This window comes from Hylobates moloch, unplaced genomic scaffold (genome assembly GCF_009828535.3).
Source record: "Hylobates moloch isolate HMO894 unplaced genomic scaffold, HMol_V3 SCAFFOLD_3, whole genome shotgun sequence".
NCBI classification, from domain to species: Eukaryota; Metazoa; Chordata; class Mammalia; order Primates; family Hylobatidae; genus Hylobates; species Hylobates moloch.
The window spans coordinates 109,666,893-109,686,588 of record NW_026652278.1 but is presented as its reverse complement, the minus strand read 5'-3'; positions in this window follow the sequence as shown (position 1 = coordinate 109,686,588).

Below are 19,696 nucleotides of genomic sequence, written 5' to 3'. Positions count from 1 at the left end.
AGTCTCGCTCTGTTGCCCAGGCTGGAGTGAAGTGGCGCAATCTCGGCTCACTGCAAGCTCCGCCTCCCGGGTTCAGGCCATTCTCCTGCCTCAGCCTCTCCGAGTAGCTGGGACTACAGGAGCCCGCCACCACGCCCGGCTAATTTTTTGTATTTTTAGTAGAGACGGGGTTTCACCGTGGTCTCGATCTCCTGACCTCGTGATCCGCCCGCCTCGGCCTCCCAAAGTGCTGGGATTACAAGCATGAGCCACCGCACCCGGCCAGCAATCTTTTGTCAGTTATTTGTTTGGAGGGATCTTATCCTTGTAAGTAATTTGAATTTATACTTTCTTTAATGTGCCTTTTGACAAAGAGAAAAATATTAATGTGAACATAATTAAATATATATTTCTTTAAAATTTTGTGTTTTTACCTTATTATAACCTTCCCCTAAAGATATTTTGACATTCTCCTAGAAATCATTTTATAATTATATTATTTATCCATTTGGGATTGATCTGTGTAATGGATATGAATAAATATTATAGGGCAAGTCTCCCTTCTGAAATCTTATTCTTTACGTTGTCATGATTCTCCCTGGTTATTTGTTCTTCCATACATATTGGAATTATTGAAATTATGCTTAATATACAAATCAATTTGGTGACATCAATATTATTACTATATCTCTCTTAACAACTATTAACATGGCATGTTTCTCCACAAATCTGCATCTTCCTCCGTGTGTTTTATTAATGTGTGTGTGTGTGTGTGTGTGTGTGTGTTGGCTAAACTCTTGCTTATATGTTATTAGGTTCATTTCTTGGTAGCCTATATTTGGATTGTTATAACTATGACAATTTAAATGAAAACATTAACTCTTTAATTTATAAAATGAATATTGTAGACTTACCCTGAAGATAAGATATAACATATTCTTCTCTTCATGTACTTTATATAGTTTAATTGAAGAAAATAATCTGAAAAATTCCACTTCATTGTTTATATAATTGTTTGGCTTTGGGTCCCCACCCAAATCTCACCTTAATTTGTAATCCCCACAATCTCCACGTGTCAAGGGCAGGAACAGGTGGAGGTAACTGGATTATGGGGGCGGTTCCCCCATGCTGTTCTCATGATAGTGAGTGAGTTCTCAGGAGATCTGATGGTTTCACAAGCATCTGGCAGTTCCCTTGCTTGCGCTTACTCCATCCTGCTGCACTGTGAGTAAGGTGCCTGCTTCTGTTTTGCCTTCTGCCATTATTGGAAGTTTTCTGAGGCCTCGCCAGCAATGCAGAACTGTGAGTCATGTAAACCTCTTTCCTTTGTAAATTACCCAGTCTCTGATATTTCTTCACAGCAGTGTGAGAACAGACTAATAAAACAATTCTATTGTTAATTCGTTTGAATTGTTCATATGTCAAGATTGACAATTTAGGAGCCTACTCCCAAAGAATTACAGTACATTGTCAAAAAAATGGAACTTTTTCCAATAAATAGCAAATGTTCTCTTTATATGAGAAATGGTTCTGAGTGTAGCATTCATCAGAAATTGGGACAGGCTCTGAAAGTGGACAAAGATTAGGTGTGTTTATGATATTTTTGTTCAGCTTTACTGACTCCAATTTCAAAGGAAACTTTTGAAAAGTTATTCTTTGTTTTAGAAGAAACTTCGAAGTGATATCATCTTTTCCATTGGGGAAAGGAGGTCAGAGAGAAATGCTTTGTTTTATTGACATTTTTCCAAATTAAATCTTCAGTCCCACCTCCAGCTGAATGATATTCACGATGAAAATTAGTGTTTCCCTCAATAAAGACTTCTAATAAAAGATGAGGTTTTTCAACCTAATTTTACCTTTTCCTGCTTTAATTAAAATATAATTTATTAAATGCAGCCATTGTAATTGAGGAAGTTTTGAGAAAAAGTGAAATAATAGCAACATTTGCCACTGACTTTTTTTTAATGTTAAGTGTCATATTTCACAAGAAATTCTAGTGCTATTTTTAATCGTAGAATTTTAATTTAATTTAATTTAGTGCTTCTTCTAAATATTGTAACAGCAGCAACTAACATATTTTCATTATTCAACATTTATTGATAGAAAATTTCCTATATGTATTTATATTATGACGATTTTATTAGTTCACGAAAATCCATATCTAATCCTGACAACCCCACTCTTGGAATTTAAATGGGGTTTGCTAGACAAAAGTGCAAAAATGCTCTGACACTCTTGAAACTCACTGTGTCCTGTATTTGGCTACCAATGAAGGATGACTTTACTCAGACATCAAGTCCTCTACTTAGTATGTGACTTCCAGGAGTAGTTTATGTTTTCTAGACCCTTAAAGTTAAAAAATAAATTCCTGAGGAGATTGCAAGTCAAAGATAAAACAAGGGTAAAAAGTACAGCTTGCCAAATGATAATAGCAATTATCTTAGACTAACAGCTACCGTGTGTCAAGCCCTATGCAGTGTGTTTTATAAGAATTATTTCACTTTATCTTCAAAATTGCCTTAAGAGATTAGTATTCTTATTATTATTTATTCTAAGGATGAAAAGACTGAAGCCCAGAATTCCAAATTAATAAGGCTAAATGAGATAGAAGTCTATTTACTACACAGATCCCACCGGCTATCAGAGCCTGTCCTTTGAAGACAGTGCTATTAGGTACTTTGTGTGTTTGTTCCCTTTTTCCATCCTGGGCATACTCTTAGCCTAAGCTTCTCTTTATATGGGGCGATTAATCTGGAGGCATAGCAATAGAAAATGTAAATTCAAGAATGTTAGCATTCCCAAGAAACTGGATCATTTGATCATAATTTGAGGATAATTGGCTTTACCACCTAGAATTCAACAAAATTTCAAAATACATAAACTAATAGAACTGGAAGGAGAAATTGATAAATCCATAATTATAGTTGGCAATTTAAATACTCCTGTGTCAATAATTGATAAGTAGATAGAAAGTCAATAAAGATACAGGAGAGGAGAGCCGAACAACATCATCAACCAAATTGACATAATTGGCATTTAGGAGACCAAATTGACACAACTGGCATTTATCAGACACTTTATTTAAAACTGAAAATATGCCTTATTTCAGGGCACATGAATTAGTCACCAAAATAGGCTATATTCTTAACCAGAAAATAAATCTTTATAAACTTAAAACAATTTCTTGTTATTCAAAGTATATTTTTTGATCACAATGAAATTAAATTAAAAATTGAGAGAGAGAGAACTAGCTAAAGTACTTCTAAAAACTGAATGGTGAGGGAGTCAAAGGGAGAATAAAAAATAAATTACAAATAATTTTTAAATAAAAATAAAAATGCAGCATACTGAAATTTATGCATACCACTAAATCAGTAATTTATAGTGTTAAAGACCTGCATTAGAAAATAAATAAGATCTGAAATCAATTATCTCAACTTTTACCTTTAGAAACTAGAAATAAGTGAAGCAGGAAAAATTTCTGGGAACATGTGAAGGACTAACACACTGAAAACTACAAAACATTGTTGAAAAAATTACGTCTTAGATAAGCAAAGAGATACTATGTGCATGAAATAGAAATCTTAATAGTTTTAAAATGTCAGTTCTTCTTAAATTGACCTATAGATTTAATGCAATCAGTAAAATTCCCAGGGGTTTTTGTCTTCTTTTTAATAGAAATGACAGATCTCTTTCAAAATTCATATGGAAATGTAAAAAGCCATTTATAAAGCTTATATAAAGAGCCATAACATCTTTGAAAAATAAAGTTACAGGAATAATGCTACCTAGGTTCAAGGCTTATTATAAAACTACATTAATCATAGAGTGTGGCACTTGTGTAAAGACAGACAGATAAATGAAACAACTAAGAGTCTAGAAACAGACATATAAATATATGGACAGCTGAGTTTTTATAAAGGTCAAAAAGCAATTCAGTGCATACAGGATAATCTTTTGAACGAATAGTGCTATAGTTATTGAATATTCATGTAAAAAATGAACTCTCTTAATACCTCATACTATATACAGAAATTAACTCAAATTGGATCAACATGAGTAATAGACCTAAATGTAAAACAAAATACTATATATCTTCAGGGAGAAAATATAGAAAAAATATCTTTATGGCATGAAATTAGGCAAACATTTTACTGATATGTCAATGAAAACAAACCGTAACAAAAAAATTAATGAGTTGGACTTCATTACAATAAAAAATATCACTTTGAAAGTCATTGAAAGAGAATGAAAAGACAAGCCACAGACTGGGAGAAAATATTTGCACATCATATATCTCACAAAGGGCCTGTATACCAAATGTGTAAACAATTCTAAAAACTTTAATGTTTACTGAAACTTACTAAAAATCAAACAATCCAATTTTTTAAAATAATCAAAATATTTGAACAGATACTTCCCCAAAGTAGCTGGATGACCAACTAATCTATGAAAAGATGCTCAACATCATTATTCACTAGGAAAATGCAAATTATAGCACCACATAGCAACTTTACTTGCCAAGTACATCAACGCATGAATAGATACATAAATTGTGTTGCTTCCATGCAATACAATACTTCACACCAGTAGATATAAATTAACTACTTATTCGTGCTACAACATAATAAATCTCAAGATAATTATGCTGAGTGAAAGAAGCAAGACAAAAAAAAGATACAGACTCTATGATTTCTTTGATATAAAATGCTAAATCAAACAAACTAATCCACAGTGACAAAGCAGATCGTTGGTTGCCTGGGGCTGGAGTGTAGAGACAGGAGGAGAGGAATACATTGCAAAGGGCATGAGAAAACTTCTGAGGATAAAGGATGTGCTCATTATAATGACTGTGGTGATGGTTAAACAAGTGTATACACATGTCCAAACTTTTCAAACTGTACATTTTAATTATGTGGTTTAAATACCATATTCTCATGGAATAAACAAACTAATCTGAACAGAAATTGACCTCTGTCCAGGAGAGAGAGGAAGGAAAACCACTTATCTCTTTAGGAAGGTGAGTTGTGTGCTTTTAATTTGACAGCACATGTGGATGTCCTGGAACCAAGAGTAAAATCAAGTAACAGTTCATTGTTCATCAAAGCCAACCGCTCTATAAATAAATGTTATCAGAGTTACACTCACTTTTTGGTCTAAACTTCTCACAGAATGGAATATTGTGAGAGCTTTTTTGCTAATACTGAAAGAACAGTGGTAGGAGTAGTGAAAAAAAATTCAACAGGACGTAATAACTGGAATTGAATAAAATATAGGAATAGCAGCTAATTCTTGGTAAAAGGAAACATCAATCTTTTAAAAAGTACAATATAAAAGACATAATTGAAATGAATAAAACTTGTACCCAATTCTTGCTTGGATGGATTTGGATTCTGTAACAATAACTCCCAGTCTGCCCTAAAGTACAAACATCATTGCCTTATTCTCCACTAGCTTGGAGAGATAAAAGTTACACGAAAACTGCATTTTGTATCCAAAGAGCAGTCTAAAACCTTTTTAATGCAATGCCACACAATTTTCTTGGTATCTTTAAATTTAACTGATGCCACTGAAAGCCATCATCTGACCGTAAATGGCCAGTATCGCTTCACAGCTGGCTTTCTTCTTAAGCATGAAGCAGCTTTGTCTAGATGTGTGCTCCAGCAATGCTTTTTTCACTTTACTTTCATTTGCTTTATCAAGGAAAAAACAGACTTTGTTTTCTGCCCATGCTAGAGAACAGTCTTTTCAACTGGAAAGAATAAGACTGTCTTAACATAATCCATTATTATCTCAATAAGACACTACTGATGCCAGGAAAAATTAACCTCTAATTACAAGTGGTTAAACAATTTAACTAGTTAAATATAATGTTACTCCAGAATAATATATGTTTGTATAAAATAAAGGGAAATTGACTTTGCTGAAAATTATATAGAATAACTTTTGTCATTTCTCAAAACAATTAGCATGGCAGTATCCAGAGTTGGTTAAAAAAAAGGTTATTTAATATTTATTTAATGATTCTCTGATAGTAGTTATCATTTTCTAATACTTAGTTTTGAAATTTTAAAAACCATACTAAATGAAAAACATAAATACATAAAACATGTTTTATGAAAAACATAGAAGTATAATTTTATACACTTATATCTTTATGCTGTAAATTATTTTGTTTAGAATATTCAGAAGTATATAGTCTAAACAAAATAATTCACAAAGTATGGTTTTGAATACTCTAAACAAAATAATTCACAACATAAAAATTATATCAGGAATTGAATAAGATGATTATATGATTTAAAATTTTTTTCCTACTACTTGCCTAGTAACATATGGATAAATTCTCTTAAAATATTTATACAAATATTTTAGTACTCATCCTAGAAAATTTCCCTATTGTACAAAATGCAAAACTGTATCTATCACAACACATTTATCTAAATTAGCCATCCTTTGGCCTGTCTGCCTTTTTTCAACATGCTTTTGACCCTTGCATCTATGTCTCTGTCTCCAACCTCTCCTTTGAACTAACTAAAGATTTATAAATTAACTTCCTCCTGAATACTTCTAACTGGTGTATTGGTTTCTTACTGCTGCCATAACAAATTACTGAAATTTTACTGGCTTAAAACCACATAAACTTATTTTATTACAGTTCTATAGTTTTGAAGTCCAACATACGTCTCCCTGGGGATAAAACCAAGGAGTTAGCACAGCTGAGTTCCTTCCTAGAGGTGCTGTGGAAAATCTGTTTCCTTGCCTTTTCTAGCTTCTGGAAGCCCACTGCATTTCTTGGCCTCGTGGCCTTTTCCTCCATGTTCAAAGCCAGTATCTTAGTGCTGAATCCTTCTCACTCTGCCATCCCTCTGATTTTCTCTCCTGCGTCTTCCACATTTAAAGAACCTTGTGATTACATGGGGCCTACTAGATGACACAGGGTTATTCCCCTTGCATTAAGGTCAGCTGGAGAGAAGCCTTAACTCTACCTGCAACCTTAATTTCCCCTTACCATGTAGGTAGCGTAATCATAAATTCCACAGATTAGAATGTGGACATCTTTGGAGGAATTATTATTTTGTCACCACAATAGTCCATCTTGATATACACAAAATACTCTTCACTTTGTATTATAGGTCAGTTTCTCCCCATCCTTCTCCATCTAAGTAATTACTACCTTCAAGCCAATTATATGAATAGTCTTTGATTTCTCTCAGTACCTTTCTTCTGTATTGAACCCAGCAAGCTCTGTGGATCTAACACCAAAAAAAAAAAAAAAAAAAAAAAGGAAGAAAAAAATGGAATACTTTTACTTCCACTGTGACCACACAGTCTATGCCTGGTCATCTTTACCTGGAAGATTACTTTAGCCTCCAAACCAGTCTGCCATTCTCAACATGGTGTCTAGGGTAACATTTTAACTGTAATTACATTTATGTTATTCACCTGCTAAAAATCTTACGCAGGCTCCATTGTGCTTAGGAAAGACATTCAAACTCCATATTTTGGTTCATGTAGCTCCCACACTGTGTCTTCCCTCTTGATGTTTTCCAAACACAGTTTTGCCTTTTGTCTGCTCCTCATTTATCTTAAACACTGCAATACAATTCTGACTTTATTCAGACCTTGAGCACAGACTTCTCAGGGTGAGGGTTCAGTCCCTCACAAGATCCTCCTCACTTCAGGCACCAGCTGGAAACTCCAGAGTTTTGTGGCCATCTGTACTTCTGACTAAATGACTACAAATTCTGTGGTTTCCACCGCCCCATCAGCGTGGTCATTTGCTAGAATGACTCACAGAACTTGGGAAAGCACAATACTTAAGGTTACAATTTTATTACAAAGGATACAAATCAGAACAGTTAAATTGAGATTGTTGTTCAGAGTTTTTATTGCAGTTTCATTATGTAAGCATGATACATAGAATCATTGACCAGTGATTGAACTTTAGTTCCCTTCACCTCCTGGACATTGGTCTGATATCACCTGGACCAAACCCCAACCCTCTAATTACATGGCTGGTTTTTCTGGAATGGCAAGCCTCCACCTGAGTCATTTTATGAACATAAACTCTGGGACCCACAGCAAATAACAAAGACATTCCTATCACAAGAAAGTAAGTTCTAAAGATTTTAGAGGCTTACTTGTAATAATGGAGGACAAAGACCAGTCAAACGATTGATTACAGGCCAAAGTTAATCTCCTCTGAGATGTTATGATCACATCTCCACTGTGTGGAATACCATACTCCCTATGGTCTAGCTCCTTTGCCTATCACTTCTTCAGAGCTGGCTGTCCTTAATAGCCTAGGAAAAGTTGCCCTCAATTCAGACTGCTATGCTCACTCACACTTTTATATTTTCCTTAAAGCCTTTTTTACTTTCTCAAATCATATTGTTTGTTTACTTGTTTACTAATTGTCTCCACACTAGAATCCTACATGAGTGCCTTGAAAAGGACCTGTTACATAGTAGGTACTCAAAAAATATTTGTTGAAGAAACAAATATCTACTTGACAGGGATGACATCTTTTTAAAACATTTAATATTTTAGCTAACAACACTCATTTTCCTTGGACTTGCAAGTGATAACACACTTAATCATCTGTCTATGCTCATTTGTTATTCCAATATCATTTTATGTCTGGCAGGTTTGTATCTTTACTGTTGCCTTCTGAAAACTACAGAGCACATTTCATGTTGTCTTCAACACATCATTCTGCAAATAGCTCTAATTAAGTATATTTTACTCACTGAAATATCAGTTACTAAAAAATACTACTTTGATTTAAAGTCTCATTTTTGTAAATATTTTTAATAGTCACTTAAAATAAAGTTTTTTTTAAATGTGTGCAACGTGAATCTCTACAAATATACTTAGTGGTGTTAGCTTTATTTTCCTTAACAAAAATTTACGCCAGTTTTATTTTTATACTCTTTTTGTGCTTTCATACTTTTTTGTAAAGAGAGCTTCTGTTACTTTTAAAGTTGCGACAGAGATAACCACACAAAGGGAAAGTCTTAAACTCTAGAATTAAATATAAAAGATGAGAGGAAGCATTCATCGTCTTTGTATGGTGAAGCAGGGTGAGGAATCCTAACAATATGATTTGAGTGATAAATATTATTTGCATTTATACTTATAAGATGAAAATAAAATTGGAAAATACTAATTATTGACTTCTACCAGGTCTTTTTAGGCAAAAGGCTGATTCTAAACTCTTTACCATACAGTATTAAAGGTCACAACAATTTGGCCATAACCTCTCTCTCTAGTCACAACTGTCCAAACTATTCTTTGGCAATCATATTATTTCTTTCACCCTAAGGTGTTTCCTATTTTGCAAAAATGTTGGTACTGTTTCATGGCTGTGTATCCTTTCGTATCAATTTTCTTCATGGAATATCTCTTTCCATTTATTTGCCTGAAACGCTCCACCTGCTCTCTTTTTAATTGAACTCAGTGTTCACTTTTGCTGTAGTTCTAATCTCACTCTCTAAGAAGATTTGATTTTTACCTTTCTCTGTGCTGTCAGTGTGTTCTATTTAGAGTCAGTTATAGCACTTTATCATAACATATTGTGTTTATCTACAGATTATGAAACATTAGTCTTACTCTATCAAGAAAGTCCTATTCACATTTGAATGAATATGAGAGTATAGGCTCTAATCTCAAATGTTGGAGACAGAAGTATAGCTATGTTAGAGAAACTAAAATTCAATTCATGATAGAATAAAATTTAGAAGTGGGCTAAAATTAACAAAGATTTTGTGAAAGACATAGGACTTGAGCTATGACCTAAAGCAAATGGAATGATTTCATACGTATATAAAACAAGTAAGGAAATATGAGATCACCATGAATATGGCACATTAAGAAGGCTTAAAAGCCAACCCGACTAATGTTGAAAATATGACAAATGAATCTATAGATAAAATAATTGTTGGTATAATTGTTGATAATACTATAAAATAGCCCAAAATCAAAAATAATTATAACCATTTACTCATTACTTTCTTATTTTTGGATTCACATACATTGTCCCCAAAACAAATATTCAAGTGTAAATTTGGGAAAGAAATACAGTTAGATCAGTAGGGTAAATGGGACAAAAATAAAAACCAGCCTATAAAAAATGTATTTTTGAGCCAGTATGTGTGTGTGTGCACAAGTGTACATGTACTTACACTCACACAAACCCTCAAACATCTACCACATAACCTCAGTTCACCATGTGAGAGCTACCCCGTTCCAAATCCATGTGATAATTTCCCTCTGATTATAGGTAAACTCTCTTCCAACCCATCCGCAGTAAGTCACACATGTCCACCTGCAATTCTCCCAGTGCCCACTTCTACAAGCCGACTTCAGGTGTTTTTCAAGATAAAGTGTCATATTTACTGTAGTGTTTACGTATTTCTTAACAATATGATATGTATAAATGTTGTTATTTTCTATTAGTTTTTTTAATGTGTCCTTAGTGAAATTTTGAGTGTATGTCCTCTTAACCACATTTTCCCCATATGCATTTTTTAAATTGTGTTTTTTACAGTGTTGTGACTTTTAGAAATGCATATATCACATTAAAGCAGAAGTGACTACATTTCTAAATATGTTATATGTTTTTTTAAATATTCAACATTTCTCCATTTGACTCACTTCCAATATTTTACATTTTAGTGAATGGCATCATAAAGCTAAATATCTTATGGTTATAATTGAGATATATATTACTGCATATCACGCCATCTGAGAAACCTAAAGTCTAAAATTCAGCCCCACAGCTCAGTCATTAGTAACTATCTATCAGAACATTATTTATTTATATTTTACTGTGGGAAAAACCTACTGATTACTCTGATTAACCCATCAGCCAATTTCAACATTTGGCCCAATTTTCTAATAATCATCTCCATATATTTTGGCTCATAGAGCTATATTATTATCTTTTACACATGAAATATTCATATATGTATAAAATCTCTACTTTTGTACCACTGTGGATATCTACAACGATACTGTGGAACAAATATAAATAAAGTGAAAAAGTAGATAAAAACAATAATCTTCAATTCATTTTACCTTATTTTATATAGTGTCAAAGGTCAATATAATTGAATATGTTTAGTTCTATCTGAAAATTCTGGTTTTATTTCATATGATACAGTGATCCTAATATCTAATTCTACATTCATTTCACATCATTACTTGGTTTTAATGACTGTCATAGATGAGAAAGATATCAAAATATATGGATTCTAATGGAGTAAATACCTGATTGGCTTCATTATACTAATTAATGACACTTTCTTTAAGCCATATTTATCAACTATGCAAAATTTTATTAAGAAATTTTTGAAACTAAGCTCAAAAATTACTCTCTTCCCTCATGCAAATCCATTGTTCTTTAAGAACTGTTACTTCTGTTCAAACTGCCCCAACAAAATACCATAAACTATGTGGCTTGAGTGCAGTGTACACTGCTCAGGTGATGAGTGCACCAAAATCTCACAAATCACCACTAAAGAACTTACACATGTAAGCAAACACCACCCGTTCCCCAATAATCTATGGAAATAGAAAAATAAAAAAAAAATAATAAATGTATTCTTTATAGTTCCAGAGGCTGGGAAGTCCAAGATCAAGGTGTTTGCAGATTTGGTGTCTGGTAAGGGTCCTCTTTCGTAGTCTAGTTCTGTTGCTATAACAGACTACCATAAACTGGGTAATTTATAAAGAAAATATATTTATTTCTTACAGTTATGGAGGCTGGAGAGTCCAAGGTCAGGAGGCTACATGTGCTTGGCATCTGGTGAGGGCCTTCTTACTATATCATAGCATGAGAAGATAGTCACATTGTGAGAAGGCAATTACAAAAGGAAGCTGAGGAAGCCTAATTTATTTTATAACAACCCACTCTTGTGAGAACTAACCCAGTCCCTTGAGACTTGGATTAATTCATTTATAAACATTTTGCCCCCACAATCCACACACCTACCACCAGATTCCACATCCCAACACTGCTGCATTGAGTAGCCAGGTCTCCAGGTCTCCAACATGCAAGCTCTTGGACGACACAAACTATGGCATCTGCTTCCTGGTTTAAAGACAGAGCCTTCTCACTGTGTTCTCACATGATAAAAGAACAAATTAGTTCTCTGGGTTCCCTTTTATAAGATCACTAGTCCTATTCATAGGGCTTCATTCTCATGATCTAATCACCTCCTAAAGACCTCAACCTCCTAATATCATCATCACCTTAGAGGTTGAGATTTCAACATATGAATAAGGGGGGCAAGGGACAAATATTCAGGCCATAGAAAGAACAAATCAAAATGAGTTACATTTTAATAATTTTAGCAAATGTATGTAATTCCAAAAAAAATTTTTACACAAAAATTTCAAAAGAAACTGGAACATTTATCATTTTAATAGTTTTCCATTGTGAGATTTTTTGTAAGTAATATATTCGTATTATCTTTGATATCAAAATCAGTGTGTGATTCCAGGGAATCGCAAATAATTAAAAGAGATTAATACTGGTTCCTTTAGGTAAAAGATTAAAAACATATATGTATAACAATGGCCACCAAATCAGAACACTCATGATTTAAAGGGCAAGCTTCCCTGGCTCCACAACTGACCCCAGAGATACTCACATGCTCCTGACACCACCTGACAGAAGTGAAGTGCCTAACTCAGTTTTCGTGAAGTTTAACTTCAATGTTTTTTGGGTTTGTTTCAGTTATTGCTTATCTTCCCTCGTTTCCTGTAATAGAGACTCTGACCTCACATATTGCATTCTCATTGGGTACAAATGACTGGAAACAATACCAAAATGTCCCTGCGTATTTCTTGCATGTTTACTTAAAACTAAATGTATTAAGACTAATGTGGTATAGCCTTTTATGCAGGCGGAGACACCATGCCTTACTGAAGTGTCTTCCAACTGATGAAAATATTTACAATCTTTTTCTTTTTTCAAAATGCTGTCTCCTTAACACAAAAATTCTCTTGAAAAGTAGTTGCTTTTACCTTAAAGAAAAAATATATGCATTTTTTTAAATTATCTGCTTTATGATATATTTCTGACATCTATTTCTTGGATGAAAGAGTTTGTCAGAAATATATCATAAAGCAGGTAATTTTAAAAGAAATAGATCCCAACCTATTCAGGACTTACGCCTTTTTGTAAAATGCGAAATTTGTATTTAGGCTTGCTCGAACTTTTGAATACTCTGCAATGATGTGCTTTCAGCACTTTGTGCACTTTTCTTTATTAACTATGTTATGAATAATTCATTGAAAATTAAATCACAGAGAGTGCTCTAGTATTCATTATGATGACATTCTCTAAACTCTTAATTTTTTTTCAAGCTAAAGTAACCGCTTCATCAATAATATCCGTACATAGTTTCCACCCAAGCATTAATTTTTGTTTTAAAAAGTCTTTGTATTTTTTCTCTGGTACCTCATTCCTCTAATAGATCATAAAAAAATTCTTAAAGTATTTTGTTATTGAAAATGAATTCAGAAAATGCCATAAACAGATATTCTAGGAATATCTGAACATACCGCAACTGCTTAGCAAATCTTTCATACTGTAATTTACTCTAACGCTGTCAAGTTCTTTGCATTGTTTTTATGCATTTTAGCAATTGCTGGCAAAGAAATGCACTTTATTTTGTAATTATATTGCTTTCTGTATTCAACAAATTTAACATATTTAGAAGTAGTATTTTCACAATTTTATTTGTCTTTCTTCCTGATTAAGAAAACTTAAAAAAAAATTCACAATTTTAGCATTACATTTGGTGAAATTTTCTTAGCTACTTAATTGAGCATTACATAGATTGAATTTGAAAGAGAATATGTGGATGTTTATCTCTTCATTTTCCATGTTCTGGGAACCTAGTTCTAAATTTCTTAACAATCCTGTTTGACACTACCATTAACTACTGTTCCAATTTATTGAGTTATTGTCTCTCTTTTTAAATATCTTCCATTATTAAGATCCCTATTCTATGGTAATGCCAGAGTAATTTTTTTGAAAAGTAAACAATTAGGAAACTTTCTTCAATGTTTATGCATGACACCATAAACATTGCCCAAATAAAAAAAGTATAAATTACTTTAAAAAGCATATGAGACCCTTTATAATCTGATCTCAGTATTTATCTCCAATATGATCTTCATAAGTGTCCTCCTTAAGGTTTGTTCCTATATTGCAGTCACTTAAAATATCTACTTGTCTTATTTTCATTTCACTGTGCTTCTGCATAGATTGTTCTTTCTGCCTAAAACTGCCTCCTCACGTTCTCCACCATTCAAAATGAAGCCCTATCTCCAATGTCAACTGACTTCTAACTTTTTTTTTCTGATTCTTTTGACCGTAGCACTTATTATATTACAATTGATCATTTACCAGTTTACATTTCTCTTTTGAGGACAGGCATTTTGCATAAAGAAATCACATCTTGCTCATTTATTACGTACCCCAATGCCAAGGCGAATGTTTTTCTGTAATGCAATTCTAGGTATTGCAAAATTATGCAAACCACAACAATAATAATAACAGCAACAACCCTGCTACTTATTTATCTAGAGTATAAAATATAATATGCAAAAAACACAATTTTTCAAATAAATGCAAGGCTTTAAATATTCCAATATAATACACTTCCATTTATTTTCGTCTATAACCTTAAGCCAGGTCTGTAAGTTTTACTCCAAAATAACAATAATCAAGTTGACCTTGAAGAAAGGACTCTTTCTTCTATTGCTTAGATCCGTTGCAGAGGGCTTTTTATATATTATCTCCCTTGATTCTCATAATAAATCAACATATTCTTTTCTACAAAATTAATGTAGCCATTAAAGTAATTAGTAGAGCTCATATTTAAATGGCAGAGCAAACATGAAGGTCTCTCTGATTCAACAACTTGTCGTCTCTAATACTGAATGCTTAACCCCAAGTTTGCAACTTCAGCAAACTTACTCAAGAAATCAATAAATGCGGTGGCTCATGCCTACAATCCCAGCACTTCAGGAGGCCGAGGCAGGCGGATCATGAGGTCAGAAGTTTGAGACCAGCGTGGACGACATGGTGAAACCCCGTCACTACTAAAAATACAAAAATACAAAAATTAGCTGTGCATAGTGGCACATGTCTGTAATCCCAGCTACTTGGGAGGCTGAGGAAGGAGAATCGCTTGAACTTGGGAAGCAGAGGTTGCAGTGAGCCAACATCCTGCCATTGCACTCTAGCCTGGTGACAGAGCGAGACTCTGTCTCAAAAAAAAAAAAAAGATAATAATAATTTAGAATTTTTCTAATTGTGGCATCATTCTTCTGTTAGAAATTCTATATAAATTTTATAGTTTTTATTTTAAATATTTGACTTTTATATACTTTTCTATTTCCACCTATATTTCAGTTGTTTCACTGCTTGATAAGTGATACATAATTTAGCAATTGTGTGTTTAGAGAATTATTTATACATACACATACACATACATCCACACACAAGGGACTTCACAGTGACAAAATCAACTTTAAAATTACAATATTATGTGTGCAACTATGTATTTGTTATTGTTGGTATAAAGGTACTAGAAAAAGAGAAATGATTGAAGTATATTTCTTCATATTTTCAAAGATTAAATGTCATAAATATTTCTAAGATTGCCAAATATTAGGTAAAATACAAATATTAGGTAAAAATACATATATATTTGTGTATATATGTATTTTCCTAATATTTGGCAATCTTAGAAGATTGTGTGTATATATATATATACACACAAAAAAATTTGTATATATATATATACACACACACACAATTTGTATATATACACAGTTTTTCTTCTCTAAATCTGACTTACCTGTACAATTGGAGAGAAAGATAAATGTGTGCCTAAGGAAAAAAAGAGAGGAAAAAAAATAAAATAAAAAATTAAAGGTGAGCATAAAATGCCTAGAAGTATTAATTTACCAGGATGGAGTAAAAATCCTATTAGCTAGAGGAGTGTTAATTCTTTATTGCTATAAAATAGAAAAGTATAGAAAACAAAAAAAAGAAAAGTATAATAAAAGTCAAACATTTAAAATTAAAAAACTATAAAATTTACATATAGTTCTAACAGTCTTTTGTCTACAATATAGGAAATTGTATATAAGAAGGTAAATTTTGTTTTGTTTTTTGGAAAGACTCAATACTGTTTCTCCCCTTTCCAATAATGGAATTCAAGCTCACAGCCACCAAAATAACAGCAAACAAAACAAAACTACATCAACAAAAACAGGTGTACAGTTAAAATCTGGTGGTCTAAAGGGAGCTTGGTTACCCATGGAAGCTTTGAATAGAACTTCATGTCAGCAGCGCCAGTCTGAGCAATTGGTAGGATACATGCTGTTTTGACCAAGGTTTCAGTGTAGCTCAATCTAACTGTCAAGTGATCCTCATTCTACATATTAGACTATATGACTGCAGTTTAAATGATGAAATTCTTGTTTCAAGGCCATACTTATTGTCCCCTAAAAGCCCTTTCTTCTTAAAATGTAGCTGAACACATGGCTTTTCCGACCATAGTTTTTATTTTCTAGTGTCCTGGCAGGGAGAAATGGTCGTGTGATTAACTTCTGGCCAATAGAGTATAAATTAAAAATACGTGGCCAGGCGCAGTGGCTCATGCCTGTAATCCCAGCACTTTGAGAGGCCAAGGTGGGTGGATTATTTGAAGTCAGGAGTTTGAAACCAGCCTGGCCAACATGGTGAAACTCCTTCTCTACTAAAATTACAAAAATTAGCTGGGCGTGGTGGTTGGCACCTGTAATCCCAGCTACTTGGGAAGTGGGGAACCCAGGAGGTGGAGGTTGCAGTGAGCAGAGATCGCACCATTGCACTCCAGCCTGGGCAACAGAGCGAGACTCTGTCTCTCAAAAAAAAAAAAAAAAAAAAAAATTGTGTGTGCAACTTTCAGAAAAAACGTTAAAGAGAATGATCATGCCCAGCCTCTTTTCTTTCTCTCTTCTAGTTGGTTGGAATGTGGGTATGGTTGCTGGAGGTGAAATAGCAATTCTGAACCAGGAGCACATTTTGGAAATGAGGACACCACTGCACAACAACAGAGTAAAATAAGTCTGTGTCCTGAAACCATGAAACACCATTCCAGTCCTGTAACTCCTGCCTTATTTTAACAAGAGACAGAAAGAAATTTCTATTTTACCTAAGGCCCTGTTAGTTTGAGCTTTCTCTAACTTTTGGCTGATACTTAGCAATCAGCAAGAAACTTTATGATTTTATTTTTGCTTCTAGGTCTACCTGAATGAAGGAAAAAAGGTATTTTAATATTGCAGATTGAAGTAATTTAGTTTACATGAATATTATGTTTGGTAGTGTAACCACACATTAGTAAGAACACATGAAGTATTAAAGTCAACACTTACAATGTTACTTGTCAAAATTAGCAGGAAGATGAGTTCCAAATTAGTCTCATGAGATATATTGGCTGAATAACTTACACATGGATTCACTCTATGTGTCCTGAATCCGTCAAGTTTTCAAGACTGCTAGGCTCAGAGCTAGCCTAGAGTAGAAAATTCAATGAAGAATTTCACTCAGTGAAGCCTCTTGGGTGACAGTCAGCAAACATTTTCATGAATATATTCTTAAGCTATGTGGCTTCTCAATTTGAAACACTATCAATCCCTAGACAATTAAACATTGCCTGAAACATAAGAATAAAAGCAAGAATAGCAATTAATTTTGAATCCTGAAGAACGGATATTATTCAAGTAAAGGAAGGAAACAGCCATACCGCTAGAAACTTAGGAGAGAATGTCTTAAGATAGCATGGCCAGTATGATAGAATCCTGGTATAGTTACTATGCACTACACTATTTGCCGAATAGAGTAACATTACAATTGCTGAAATGCAGTCTTCTTCCCAGACAGTCCTGCATATGAATTTCAACTAGAAAAGAGATAAAGCAAATTAATTTTAAAAATATTTCTACTAACCTCTAGATTCAGGTAAGTGTCCTAAATAGTTATCTTTAAAATTAAGGAAAATATGCTAGAAATAGAATAAGATAAGTTACTTGTTCTATACAAAACTCTTTAAATAAGCCTAGGTAAAAATAGTAAATTGCTTTAAAAATTTTATTTACATTCGTTTATTTCATTTTATTAAAATCGTTATGATTTTATGATTACTATTATAGTAATCTGTATCACTATGTATAGACCAAAGCTTCTTTGCACGAATATTGTGAAAAATGTACATTATAAAATCAATGAATGATAATGGAACCTTAAGTTCTATTATTCTTTAAAATCATTGTATATAGGTAACATATTCCCAATCATCTCTTTCATTGCTGAGCATTTAATTAATTCACTAATTATCTTTTTAAAAGCATTAGTAGAGCAATGATTTTTAAAATACTGTAACTTAATGTTAGATTTAATGTTAACCTAAAAAAAGTTTTGTTTGCAGAATATACATTCACAGTAGGCTGATTTATGCTGTGATAAGAAGCAATCTCCAAGTTTCCATGGCTCAATGCAATAAATGTGTACCTAACTCTAAGTCTACTGTTTATTCAGTCAATACTTGGGCAATTTCTGTCCATATGTAGACTCAGTCTCCCAAGCATGTTGGAACACTGAGTGTGATGGCATCTCCTTATCATAGTATATTTTCCACAATCATCAAAGCAGAGAATGAATGGCTAGAGAGTAGAGCACCAGACATTAAATGTATCTACCTATAAGGGCACACGTGTCATTAATAAGACAGCATCAAGAAGGTAAGGCATGCCAAAATTCTATGTGTCTGGAAGAAGGAGATTGGAAAATATTGTTAAATTGTACTAATGTCTACCATACATACCACGTATAATATAGAAACACAGAGAAATTACTTTGTCAGATGATCTGAAGGAAATAATGGCAGAGGGGATTATATTTTGTGAGGTGGGTACAGGCATGTGGATGATGTCATGGATATTCCCAATGATATTACCGAATTAAAAGAAATCTCTACAGATAACATGAGTAGATAATCCCACTGTTCTTATTCCTTTCTTTGATCTAAAGATAGCATTTCTTTGAGTGTTTACATCGTATCCAAAATTCATTTGTGTACAAAAAAAAAAAAAAATCAATCAAATGCGGTCAGCCACAAAAGAATGTAAGCCAACACTGGAATGACAGATCTAAGAAATGAATTTCCACAGATGCTGGCAGTTTGCAATTATGAAAGGTTGCAATATTGTCCTCTTATTGGTATGGTTCATGTCCCCCACGGTGTGTGATCACCCCTGTTGCAACTCTTTATTTTATTTATTTATTTTTGAGACAGGGTCTCACTTTGTCACCCAGGTTTGGTGTGCTGGGACTCAGGTGCGCATTCCCACACCCAGCTAATTTTATTTGTATTTTTTGTAGCGACGGGATTTCACCATGTTGTCCAGGTTGGTCTTGAACTCCTGAGCTCAAGCAATCCAGCTGCCTAGGCCTCCCAAAGTGCTAGGATTACAAGCATGAGCAACCGCGCCCAGTCTTGTTGCAACTTTAAGAACTACAGTGTTGTTCCTGGTGGTCTTTAGACAATGGCTACTAATATCTCTCAGCTTTTTCCTCCTACACTTTCTACCCTCCAATTTCTTTATAACACACCTTTATTCTTACAAGTAGCTAAACTCAGCCACA